Raw genomic sequence first — 13,179 nt, 5'->3', positions numbered from 1 at the left:
CTGAATCACTGCTATTCTTTTAATGCATACTGTAATTATAACAAGTGATATTATGCGATGAATACATTCATGAATCCTTGGTGTTACCATTGGTATTCTGTTAATACACACTGTGATTCCAGTATAACGTCCAATATGTTCAGAATACATTAATAAATCCTTGGTGTGACCAAACTGTGACTACAACATAACTTATATGTTGAGAATAGAATCTTTGGTGTGAATAGATACTTACTAAATTTATACATTTTGTTGTTGCAATGTAATTTACAAAATATTAAGAATACATTAATGAATTTCTACATACTGTGATGACAAGATAATTAACATTACATTAAGGATACCTGAGTCCTCTGAGTGACCATTGCTATTATACTGATATATAAAGTGATTATTTACACACACACACACACACACACACACACACACACACACACACACACATTTTCTAAGCCGCTTCTCCCTCAGGGTCGCGGGGGAGTGCTGAAGCCTCTCCCAGCAGTCATCGGGTGGAAGGCAGGATACACCCTAGACAGGTTGATTATTTACATCTTACAGTAAATATAGAATACCTCTGTGTGACCATTGATACATATTTATGTTAAACATACATAAATGAATCCTTGCTGTGACCATTAATATTGTATTTATACATCCTGTAATTATGACATAACTTACATTATGTTAGGAACACATTTATGAGTCCTTGGTGTGACCATTGCTATTACATTGTGATGTACCATGATTACAATATAACTTACAATATGTTTCACATATTCACATATGTGAGTCCTTGGTGTGGCTGGTGCCGTCCTATGGATACGTACAGTGATGACGACAGTGAATTAAGGCTACATTAGTGAATCAGGAGGCTCACAGTAGACGATAAAATATGATTGGTTAGAGGCCCTTGCAGCTTTCAGGATTAATTTGATAAATAAATGATATATCATGGAGCTCCAGTGCAGGTGTAATTTCTAGCATCTCACCAACACACAGCATTCCTGTGCGAGCTGAGAAGCCCCCTCCTCCACCCCAAGCTCCATCAAGCAGCTGCCAGAGTCGCTATAAAAAAGCCATAGGCCTGGAGTGCTTCCTCTGGGAAAGGCCTGCACTGTTCAGTCCAGAAACGGTATTCCAGAATGTCTGGCCAGGCTCTAGAACCTGGAACCTGCCAGACAATCTAGAACGGCAGCAGAATTCTGCAGTGTAAATAGAACGATCTGACTCCGCCAAAGCCTCCACCGCCCACAAGAACCCTCGACCCATCTGATGCAACAACTTAGTCATCCTCTCCGGCATAAATTAGTGACCACTCTTTCCTTACAACACTGTCTCGCTACAGTCTCCTCACTCAGACACGGGCAACACTGGGTTTAATGATTCACTCAGTGATAATCATACGGTTTTCAGATTTTAATAATTTCAATAACTGTATACGATTAGTGCGTTTTTACTTGTAATTGTGCTTTTTTTGATTTTTATTTATTTCACTAAAGCTCTGTTACATTATAATGTAATATTTTAGCTTTACAATGTAAATCACTGAGATTTAAACAAAAACAAAAGCTAAATAAAACGAATAAACGTTATAAAGAATAAAGAATAAACAATATTACTATTACCAGAAAAACACATTTACACAGTTACACTGTATACCGAAACAGTAATCAGTTGGTGATAATGTTGTATTATTACTTTATTCTTTTTGTGCAATAATAAAACACAGGACGTTCAATAAGCTTTGTCAACATAATGGCTGTGGTTAAATGATTTCTTAAAGGCTTCTTAAATGTTTTCAGCAGATTTTAGGGTTGAGTTACACCACTTAAACAGAAAATGTTGGTGTAATAAAAAGGTAAGAACAATCTTTTAGTTTCAAAAGACTTTTGATCTTGACCCTGAAAGTGCTTCTCAGTGATTGCAAAAACTGTAAAGAGTCCTTGGTGTGACCATTGTTTGACCTCAATGAGACAAAAATACTGTGATTATGATATCCCTTACAATATCTTACAATATGCTAAGAATAATTAGCTAATCCTCGGTGTGACCGTTGATGTTCTATTAATGTATACTATGATTATGAGATAACTTACGATATGTTCAGTATACATACATACATATAGTGAATCACCGGTGTGACCACAAATATTCTATTAATATGGACTGTGATGACAATATAACTTACAATATGTTCAGTATATATTAGTGAATCATCGGTGTGACCACAAATATTCTATTAATATGGACTGTGATGACGATATAACTTACGATATGTTCAGTATACATTAGTGAATCATTGGTGTGACCACAAATATTCTATTAATATGGACTGTGATGACGATATACCTTACAATCCTAAAGGAACAGCTTGTGAAAAGTGTTCGCCTGAAGTTGGAGGTTGATGGTGTAATTTTGAATGTGGTCAGTACATATGCACCACAGGTTGGTTGTCAGTTAGAGGAGAAAGAGGAGTTTTGGAGTAAGATGGAAGTGGTAGATGGTGTCCCTAGAGAGGAGAGATTGGTGATTGGTGCAGACTTCAATGGACATGTTGGTGAAGGGAACAGAGGGGATGAAGAGGTGCTGGGTATGTATGGTGTGAAAGACAGAAATGCAGAAGGTCAGATGGTTGTAGATTTTGCAAAGAGAATGGAAATGGCTTTGGTGAACATGTATTTTCAGAAGAGGGAAGAACACAGGGTGACATACAAGAGTGGAGGGAGGTGCACACAGGTGGATTATATCCTTAGCAGGAGATGCCACCTAAAGGAGATTGGAGATTGTAAAGTGGTGCCAGGGGAAAGTGTAGCAAGGCAGCATAGGGTGGTTGTCTGTAGAAACAAAGAAGAGGAAGAGAGTGAAGACAGAGCCAAAGATTAGATGGTGGAAGCTGAAGGAGGAGGATGGTTGCAGGCAGTTCAGGGAAAAATTGCAACAGGCCCTTGGTGGCAGTGAGGAGCTACCTGAGGACTGGGAAACTACAGCTAAGGTGCTGAGAGAAACTGGCAAGATGTGTTGGGTGTTTCATCCGGTCAGAGGAAAGAAGACAAGGAAAGTTGGTGGTGGAATGAGGAAGTCCAGGAGAGTATTCAGAAGAAGAAGGCAGCTAAGAAAAAGTGGGATAACCAGAGAGATGAAGGAAGTAGGCAGGAGTACTGTGAGGCTAGTCGCATAGCGAAAAGAATGGTGGCAAAGGCAAAGGCTCAGGCCTATGATGAGCTGTATGGGAGGCTGGACTTGAGATCGTTTGGCTAAACAGAGAGATAGAGCTGGAAAGGATGTACAGCAGGTTAGGCTGATAAAGGATAGAGAGGGAAATGTACTAGTGAGTGAACAGAGAGTGTTGAGTAGATGGAAGGAGTACTTTGAAGAACTAATGAATGAGGAAAATGAGAGAGAGAGGAGGACAACAGAGGGAGAGATAGTGGATCAGGAAGTGCAGAGAATTAGTAAGGTGGAAGTGAGGGCAGCTTTAAAAAGGATGAAGAATGGAAAGGCAGTTGGTCCAGATGACATACCTGTGGAGGTATGAAGATGCTTAGGAGAGAAGGTAGTGGACTTTTTAACCAGGTTGTTTAACAAAATCCTGGAGAGTGAGAGGATGCCTGATGAGTGGAGAAGCAGTGTATTGGTCCCGATTTTTAAGAACATGGGTGATGCGCAGAGCTGCAGTAACTACAGAGGTATAAAGTTGATGAGCCACACCATGAAGGTATGGGAAAGAGTTGTTGAAGCAAGGCTAAGGCGAGAGGTTCAGATCAGTGAGCAGCAGTTTGGTTTCATGCCCAGAAAGAGAACCACAGATGCAATTTTTGCATTGAGAGTGTTGGTAGAGAAGTACAGAGAAGGTCAGAAGGAGCTACATTATGTCTTTGTGGATCTAGAGAAGGCATATGATAGGGTGCCAAGACAGAAACTGTGGTACTGTATGAGGAAGTCAGGTGTAGCTGAAAAGTATGTTAGGGTGGTGCAGGACATGTATGAGGATAGTGAGACAGTGGTGAGGTGTGCAGTTGGAGTGACAAATGGTTTCAAGGTGAAGGTAGGGTTACATCAGGGATCAGCTTTGAGTCCCTTCTTGTTTGCAATGGTGATGGAAAGGTTGACAGATGAGGTCAGGCAGGAGGCTCCATGGACCATGATGTTTGCAGATGACATTGTAATCTGTGGTGAGAGTAGAGAGCAGGTGGAAGAGAATCTGGAGAGGTGGAGGTTTGCACTGGAGACGAGAGGAATGAAGGTCAGTAGAGATAAGACGGAATACATGTGTGTGAATGAGAGGGAGGCAGGTGGAAAGGTGAAGATGCAAGGAGTAGAGGTCGTAAAGGTAGATGACTTCAAATATCTTGGGTCAACCATCCAGAGCAATGGACAGTGTAGAAAAGAGGTGAAGAGGTAGACCTCAGAGAAGGTTTATGGATGTAGTGAAGGTGGACATGGAGATGGTTGGTGTAAAAGTAGAGGAGGCAGTGGATAGGGCAAGATGGAGTCAGATGATCCGCTGTGGCGACCCCTAAAGGGAACAGCCGAAAGAAGAAGACATTACTGAATCATGGGTGTGGCCATTGATATTGTTTTGTACTGTGATTATGATATAGTTTGCGTTAAGTATACATTAGTGAGTCCTCAGTGTGACCTCTTAAATTCTATTAATATATTCCATGATTTCGATATGACATACACTATGATTTGTGAAATGGTCAATTCTAGGGAAACTAGACAAGAACTAGATGTCCACCTCTAAAAGTTCCCTCACAGTAAGTCATTACATGAAATGGTTATGAATTCTGAGACATTGTGTTACGATTGTTTTGAAAAGGTTTTGGCCTTATTTATTTTGAAACCCATTCATGGTGAAGGGGCACATGCTGGTCAAAAGTAAGTCAAAATAGCCTGCAAAGAAAATTGACTGTTTCTAGATTTCCAACTATTCACCGACGGTAAATGGTTTGGGATGGTTTGGGATGGTACATAACTTGTAGACATCACAACTATTGTAAAAAAATTAAGCATTTTACACCAAAACATTCTAGATCGCATCATTTACATCTCAAATACTGTCGGGAAAACTTTCCCACTACTCACCAAAACAAAAGGAAGATGAGAGATGCTACAGGTAGATCAGAATATTATCTTGTCACAAAGACTGAGGAACAAATTATGGCTTCTCAAATAAGAGATTAGGAGATTAGAATCATCGTGTTACGTTTGTAATGAGGACTATTATCCCTGCCTTCAGATAAATATCCAAAGAGTTCCTGATTCATTCCACTTTGGAATCATTTCATGCCATCTTCTAAACCAGACCTAATTAGGATGATTGAATTAGTGTGAAATGCATTACTTCTATTCTACACTCAGCAGTGGACGATCCCAGCGTGGCTACATCTTCATCCCGACAACTGAAAACAAAAAGGCTTTTTTAAGACTTTAAGACAAGTGTGGCTGTGAAAAGCGAAGTCAGACGTCAGCTTTCATGTCTTTAAACATGTAAGCTGATGTATGACTGCGCTGGAGAAATGGAATAAAAAATCCTTTAGTAGGGAGATCATTTGTGCAGCTAACAGCTCTTAAAAATGATGAAAGAGGTGAAAGACAAAAAGGGAGGATTTAACCCATTAATGCCCTTATCTGGAGCATGACATTTCCATGTCCTCTGTTCACAATTCTTTTAAAATTTTTCAAATCGCTATCCATATGGATAAAATGTCATTTTTTAAAATTATTTAATTCAGCCTTTGAAAAAAAAATCACCAGAAATCAAAGGGGTACTGTTAGATTTTCTACCACTGTATAACTACGCAAAATTTCATCACATCAGAACAATCAGAACAAATTCCGTGGCTTTTTTCTGTTCCATAATAAGTTTACTTAATAGAAATTAATGGGTTAAAAAAAAAACACAAAAAAAACACTTTTTTATGTTTTGTAATTAAAATTTTGTTGGTGATTTGTTGCTCCATTTTCTGAGAAAATATCAAATTGAGATGAACAGAACAAGTTTCTTTAATTAAAATGTCAAATTAGCAAAAAAGTGGACCAAATTTTTTAGACCAAAAATTCACAATAAGAACTACAATAAGAAAACGGCTCTCATACAAAAACTACAAGGAGATGGACAAGCAGAACCATTTAATTCAGAATAAGTCAACTAATGAAACTACATGGATGACTTACAGATATATGGGAGCAACTCCAGCAGCACCGCTGAGTCTGATCCACTCGTATCAGCACAACACACCACCACCACGTCAGTGTTACTGCAGTGCTGAGAATGACCCACCACCTAAACAGTACCTGCTCTGTGAGGGTCCATGGGGGTCCTGACCACTGAAGAACCGGGAAACAAAGTATCAGAGAAACAGATGGACTACAGTCTGTAACTGTAGAACTACAGAGTGCAGCTATACAGTAAGTGGAGCTGATAAAGTGAGTTGGACAGTGAGGTAGTCAGAACGTTATGCCTGATAGGTTTATTCTGAACTCAAGTCCCTCATTTTCTGTTTGTGGACCAACAGCACTCGGCAGCCTTATACCAAACACATGGACACTGTTGAGCCCTGCAGAGTCGTCAGTCGGGGATGCTCCCCTTTAGCCGGGGTGTTGAAGAGCGTCTGATGTTGAAAGTGTTCTGTCTACACCCGCCTGCTGAGGCGTAGCATCACCAAAGCGGCGCAGCCTCGCAGAGGAGATCAGACATCGACCAGCAGAAGGCTGTGGTCGCGTCTGTCAGAGGCTATTAGCGTCCACTCACACACATTCACACACACAATCTTGCCCCAAGGACAACATGTCAGTGGTGTGTTGTGCTGACCAAGCGAAGTGTGGGTGTGTGTTAGATTCTCTCGCAGGTGACAAGACACTCCTCTCGCTGACAATCTTTGACCGCCACATCATCCAGAAGGTTACAGAAGACTTGCTCCAATCACATCCCAGACAAACAGCAACTGCTTGCTGAGAATCAATATTGCCCCCCCTTCAAATGTAGCTGATCAGCCATGACATGTTTGGAGTCTTAAGTTTGCCTCTTTAGTTTTCAGTGACGGGTGTAACGTGGCACAAATGACTTTCTCCCATAATGAACCAGTGTAACGCTATAGTTACCACAGCAAAAGGCCACGAGAGGCTCATTGCGATTTTATCACGGGGAAGGGTGGTTGTTAGGCATGATGCAAAGTGGAGTAAAACCCATTTCCCTGTCACAAAACTGCAGTAATGCACAAACTCAAGTGGCTTATTGCTTTTATAACATGGCAGCCAACATAAAATATCATTAAATAAACAATTTTTCAGGAAATAATTTGTTAGTTTTTAATACTAATCTACATAAACAAGTATTCCACCAAGAAATGTAGGTCCAAGCTACTATGGACGCTGAATGAGGAGAACGTTCGGCCTCCCATCCCCGTATATTACGCTATATATCCGCATATACAGCCCTATTTAATACAAAACCTTCAGCTTAATAAGCACATTTTGGGCACTACAATCACCACTGCAAGTCTTATTTAGCACCAATCCAGCCGTGCCCTCTTCTCATGCTGGGGCTGAGTCTCAAATGGCTCTCTGCTCCCTACATAGTGCACTACGTAGGAGTTTAAATACTGGATCCTGCAGCCCAACCAAGCATAATACAGCTAAGAGACAGTAATTTGGGGATACAGACACATCCACACTCGATAAATGATGCACTGTTTGGCTGGAGAGGCTAGAGTTTCTAAATGTTCACAGCTAGAACACTATTTAGGGAACGCAGAGCCGTTTGGGATTCAGCCTGGGTCAGACTCCTGACTGAAACACGGACATTTGAATCATTCAAGCTATTCTTCAGGCTTTTATTCTGCCATTTTACAGATAATAATATTGTAATGGATTAAATTTGGTGTATTTATTGTTACTAATCATGTCAGAAATGCCTTAAAGTCATCATAAAGCAGTTAAAACGTAAATAAAAAAGGAAATGGTGACCTGTTGCTCGCCAAATAGTGAGCTCCCATTCAACTGTACTGTTCAACCTCAGATCTTTGCATTAAGGCCAGCGTTAAACCTTTTAGCTTCTTTATATATTTGTTAATACATTACTCCCATTTAACCACCAGCAGGACATTATATTAATCAAACATTATAATTTGGCCTACATTAATAAATGCAAGTACTATGTTTTAATTTAGTCTTGACAGTGGTGTTTACCTTGCCGACCAAGGCCAACGTTCCCAACCTTCCAAACTACAACTTGGACCACGTTTTGGAAGAACATCAACCCTAAACTTGTGCATTTGAGGATTCCTGCTCAACAAAGTGGAAACAAAGTGGGAACCACACTTTTCTGCTCCGTTTAGTTGAGTCCTTTGTGGAAATCTGGTCAGCAGTTTAATCATCTTTTCCAAATTACCATTTGGACCATGGTGGTCCATTAATTACTACTCTGCCCACCTTGCCGGTTTGACTTTTATCTGGAATTCACTTCCAAAACAGTACAGATCCAACCAGCTAAATATTGGGATACATTAAATGTATCTGTTTCACTGTATCTAGTAATATTCCATCTCCAAGAAGAGCGTATATAAGACATATATGCTGTTGTCGGAACAAAACCTTGTATCTCTGTTTTCAGTCGTTTTTCAGTTTTTGACATAATTTGAAAATGTCTGTTGCCCTTTACACTGTGTATAAATTTCATGATGAATTGACCAAAAGAAATGGGGCTGTGCCCTCGAGCAGGGGGCTTAACCTCGGCTGCCCTGGCAACAAAATGATAAATTTCCCTTCAATAAAATATAATAATGGTCTGAAATCATTTGGGATTAAACCTAGTTCATTTTGTTATTTGTTAATATTGTTAAAATCAAATAAAACACCAGTTAACTTTTCCATTTTACGAACATTTCATGATGGATGGACCCGTAGAAAAAAGTCCAAAACCTCATCCCATTTTGAATACATTACATTACATAATACTTTAAATACATTTTTGCTTCTCCTTTTAGAGATGTGAGGTTTTTATCATGACCGTGATAAAAGGAGCATCCTTAATGAGAGAACTCCACAGGCGACCTCTGCGCTATTGAATCCTGTGGATGATTGAGTCTTTACACGCTGTTGAGCGGCTACATTCAAGACAGCAGGACAGGGGTCAATAATAGGGTCAGGAGGTCACCTCTCTGCACCAATTTCGTGGTCATGAATTAAAGATGATTTGAGGCGTGGTACATAGCCCAAAGGCTTCCGCGTGGGTCATTTATCCAGAGGATGGCTTTTGGAGAGAGGGAGAATGAGAGAGAGAGAGAGGGAGAGAGAAAGTGCGAGCAAGTGGGCGTCAGAATTAAGCAAAGCGCTCTGATAAAACAGGCCGGAGGACAGGAGATTAAAAATGCTCTCAGCGCAGCTTGAGAATGAGCTCTCAACACAAGGACTCGTCACCCAGAGCTGCCACGCCGCCCAGATTCCCGAAACAGAGCAGATGCAAACCTGTCTAGAGTTACAAACGTCTTTTTTTTTTTTTTTTAAACGTGTGTTTGAGTAATCTAGCGATGAATTATTTACTGTATTTTAGCCCTGGTGCATATGCGACTTCGGGTATTTGTGTGTAATGAATATTCATGACCACCTGGAAGGTGTCCAGTGGCTCAGGTAAACAACTCCACTCTCTCACCGTTGAAATTGTGCTGTTTTTCAGACCCTAATGAAGAAGAAAAAGATATGAAGTATTGGATCACATACGTATATTATTTACACCCACAGGGGCTTTTATGAATCCCAGTCTAAATCCATAGGCGTTACTATGGAGTTGGTCCCCCTTTGCTCTAACAGCTTCCACTCTTCTGGGAAGCTTCTACAAGATTTTGGAGAGTGTCTGTGGAAGTTTTTGTCCATTCATCCAGAATCTCCGTGCTAGTTCATCCCAAAGGTGTTGGATGGGGTTGAGGTCAGGACTCTGTGAGGGCCAGTCGAGTTCCTTCACACCAAACTCATCCAGTCATGCCTTTATGGAGCTGCTTTGGTCACTGGGTCTCAGTCATGCTGGAACAGGAAAGGTTCTTCCCTAAACTTTTCCCACAAAGTTGGAAGTGTACAATTGTCCAAAATGTCTTGGTGCTGAAGCTTTAAGATTTCCCTTCACTGGAACTAAGGGTTCTAGACCAACCCCTGAAAAACAGCCCCATAGCATTATCCCTCCTCCACCAAACTCAGTGCAGTCAGGCGGGTAACGTTCTCCAAACCCAGACTCGTCCATCAGACTCACCGATAGAGAAGCTGATTCGTCACTCCACAGAATACGTTTCACTGCTCCAGAGTCCAGTGGCGGTGGGCTTTACACCACTCCCATTCACCCAGCCCAACCCCAATTGTTGCACAATGTTGCCTTGAGGTAACAATGCAAGTAAATTAACATTATATAGGAAACTGGATAAATGTTTGGAATGAAACAATGTAACAACACAATTCATGATCATTATGATCTACACAATTATGAATTTACTATAAACGCTAAACAAACAAGAAAAATTCCATTTCATGTTGTTTTCTAAAACCAGAAATGTGTTCACACAATAAAAGCTTTTTAAACGACAGTTTAATTTCCTAAACCCTAAACAATCAAGTAAGAATTAAAACCTTGCTCAAACATAAAGAATCAAGTAATTTTCAAATAATTTAAAAGACAGTTCATTTTCTAAACAATACTAATGATAGCAGTCAAACGTATTGGACGTATTGGCATTAAATACTGTACATTGTTAGATTTCCAAACTAAGCAAAAACACAAAAGGATTTAGTATAATAAGAGTATACATGAGAAATAAACAATAACTGCAATGTGGCTTCATAAATGAGACCTCAATCCAAAATGTTGCTTCAAGGCAACAAAATATTGCAGCAATTTATCATAACAAAAATTATTTATACAACACTGAATAAAAAATGAACTTTACACTCAAATAGATGTAAATCGTATATTTGGATGGACACAAAATGATGAACACTTTTTCTCTGAGGGAGATCTTCTGTTGAAGTGATACTGCAAGCCAAAACAAGTCTAAAAAAAGGCCAAGACAGAGTGAACAAATTTGGTGGATATTTTTAAACCTGTTTTTGGCTTTTCTTTAATATTTTGCAAACTCTTCCCTTCATTATGTGTTGTGGAAAATAAGGAAAAGTGTGTTAACCTGAAGCAACACTTTGAGATATAAATATACAGTCAACTGACAAGTTAAAAAAAACAACAACAAAGTGTCAAGGAAGGTGTCGGACCACCACAAGCTCCCAGAACAGCTCCACTGCTCCTTGTCACAGATTCTGCTCTACTGCAGAGGATGGAACACCATTCTTCCAAAGGAGCTTCCTTCAGTTGGTGTTGGAATCTTCCACAGGTGTTCAATTAGGTTGACTGTGAAGGCCACAACATACAATTCGCATAATTTTCATACTCATCAAGCCAATAGGTGACCCCTCGTGCCCTGTGAATGAGGGCACTGAGGCCACTCCCATCAAGACAGAGCTGTTCCATCATGGTTTAAAGGTCATCACTCAGAATAACTTTGTACTGATTTGCAGTTACCCTGAGGTTTAAGTTTTCAAATGTCCCCAAAAGCATGACAAAGTAGACCCCCTCACCACAGGGGTCAAACATTCGCTGCACATGTACTTTCCCACTTGTGGGGAATATGGTGAAGGGTGGCTTATCTGGTTATATCACTATTTCCCACATATCTGCAAACCAGTGATGATGGTTTTTACACCACTGACCTCTGAAACGGTCATTCACAGAGTGTTTATGTGCTGCAGCCCTACAATAATATCTCTACGTAGTTGTGTTCAGATCAAGTCCCACGTCGACAGCCCCCAAGTATGTTATGTTCAGCAAATGAGTATAAAATGTGGGATAAAATTTGCATAAAAATGGAATAGATTTTGTCCCCCTAATCATTTTGCAGTTAGAAAATAAAGATATTTCATAGGACCAAGGGTGCCAAAACTTTTGCATAAGACTGCACTGTATATCCCGAATGAATATTAGACAATCTGCTAAATCAATCGTACTCAAATTTTTTCCTCATTCCCAAACACTGTAGCACTTTTACTACCGATTATATTAGAAGTCGATTAATCGAATCGATTATTTGATGATTAATCGAGTAGCAGAGGTTTTTTAAAGAGGCAAAAATACTAGAAATAGACTTGCCTGACTAGTAGGACTTTTTAAAAAGTGATATGCATTACTTTAGTCATCAAACTGCTAACTACTGCAGATTCATGGTGAAAGTTTTATTGTGGTATTGACAAAAAAAAGGAAATAATGATTAATCGAGTTCAATCCTGCCTCCGTGACCGTTCCACACTGCTGTAACGATGCTTGTGAGCTGGACACTTTGATTACCTTCCACATGAATGAAGGCTTATTGATGAATTGATCGCATGCCAGGCTGAAATACAGTGAAGCTGCTCAACTGCACCTCCGTGCATGCAGGCCTGGCTTTCTTCTCTTTGCAGCAGTGACATTTCAGAGAACAAAGCATGCCAACTCAGTCAGCAATCAGGCAGCGGAGGATTCATCGCTCACTGCGTACTCGATCCCCAAAACAGGCACAGCAATTCGCTCTCATGCTTCTCTTGCTACAAGTGCCTCGCCTGTTGCCGTAAGTAGGCCTTCTCACAGTGTGAAGCCTAGTGACAAAGTTACCAGCGAGATTATGCCAGTCAATTGCTACTCTGGAGAAAGACGTGTGCCACAAAGGCTGACTTACAGAACAAACCTCCAACTTCTGCTATGAGTATTCAACAGAGACATAATCAATGACAATGAATTTACAAATTCCAACAAAAAGTTGTGTAAAATGTATATAAATGTAATTAGGTGATACTTTTTAGTCCCACAACCGGGGAAATTGCACCTCTGCATTTAACCCATTCATGAAGTGAAACACCACATACACTCTAGAGAGCACACACACACTAGGGGGCAGTGAGCACACTTGCCCAGAGTGGTGGGCAGCCCTATCCATGGCTCCGGGGGTTAGGTGTCTTGCTCAAGGACACCTCAGTCACGGACTGTCAGCACTGAGGATCGAATCAGCAACTTTCTGGTCACAGGGTCAGTTCCCTAACCTCCACCCCACGACTGCCCCACGTGGCCGTAAAAACAACGTGCAATGATTTCAATCTCAATGATTTCAAAGT

The sequence above is a fragment of the Pygocentrus nattereri genome, chromosome 17, assembly GCF_015220715.1.
Source record: "Pygocentrus nattereri isolate fPygNat1 chromosome 17, fPygNat1.pri, whole genome shotgun sequence".
Taxonomy (NCBI): domain Eukaryota; kingdom Metazoa; phylum Chordata; class Actinopteri; order Characiformes; family Serrasalmidae; genus Pygocentrus; species Pygocentrus nattereri.
The sequence above is the reverse complement of the archived record's forward strand: the minus strand, read 5'-3'. Positions refer to the sequence as shown.